The 835-nt window shown below is 48.5% G+C and overlaps 1 protein-coding gene across 1 annotated transcript in view; it reads right to left on the bottom strand.

Annotated features, from left to right (window-relative positions):
- Positions 1-835, bottom strand: part of LOC147819702 (CREB-regulated transcription coactivator 2-like) — a gene marked incomplete at its 3' end in the record, with an annotated part of 14,675 nt that overhangs the window by 12,273 nt on the left and 1,567 nt on the right. Inside the window, exon 2 of the mRNA XM_087171923.1 lies at positions 21-82. The remainder of the gene's footprint in view (positions 1-20; positions 83-835) is intronic.

Below are 835 nucleotides of genomic sequence, written 5' to 3'. Positions count from 1 at the left end.
GGGGGTTTAACAGACAGTACCTTCTCCAGCTGGGGTCGGGGGGCGGGGACAGGTAGGCAGAGTTATACGGCGAGTTGTCCACCTGAGGAGACGAGTGGTTAAGGAAACATGTGATCCTGTCCGTGTCCTTCCTCTTTCTGTTTCTAATGGTTAAAACTTCTAGTGAAAAAGATTTTTCATTTCTCCACATGTTCACACTTTGTGCTGCAGCTGCTGTGAACGCGCTCTGCGGTGGAGGCGCATGTTCAGGGTGATGAGAGCAGATTTAACGCTTCCTCTGCCTTTAAATGTCGCCTCTGTGCTCGAGTCGAGACGACAGATATAATTCATTTGTTCTCAGAGTCTCTGAAATGTTTTTTTTTTTTTTTCCGCTGCAGGAACCTCAACATCCTTTGACACGGGATTTCCCTCGACCTGAATTTCCGAAGAGCGGCGGGAGGTTTTGTCATGTGGTTCTTCTCTTGTGTTTCCAGCTGACCTGACCTCGTCACTTGAGGTGAGTGAAGGGAAGTCAGCGGCTGTGCGATCACTGATGCTCATACTGTCACTGATTTTCAACTTCAGTCCAGATTAATGGGCCTGAAACACCTGCCGGAGAACGGCGGAAACAGGGGAGAACCCGTGACGTCGGACCTGCGTCACGTTTTGTTCCTTCACTCCCGTTCACTTTGAAACAGAGGAGAAATAAATCCACTCTCCAAATTCATCTGCACATGGAGGGAAATCACAGCGGTGAGTGGATAAAAAGCAGAAATAAAATTCTTACTGTTTTATTACCTGTTGCAGCAACCGAGGAGCAGCTCTCCTGATGTCGCTGTGTGCTGATCACAAGCAC

This window comes from Seriola lalandi, unplaced genomic scaffold (genome assembly GCF_002814215.2).
Source record: "Seriola lalandi dorsalis isolate HSWRI2012SDOR001 ecotype SW California unplaced genomic scaffold, Sedor1 jcf7180002050330, whole genome shotgun sequence".
Lineage (NCBI taxonomy): Eukaryota > Metazoa > Chordata > Actinopteri > Carangiformes > Carangidae > Seriola > Seriola lalandi.
This window is presented reverse-complemented; position numbering and strand designations above follow the sequence as displayed.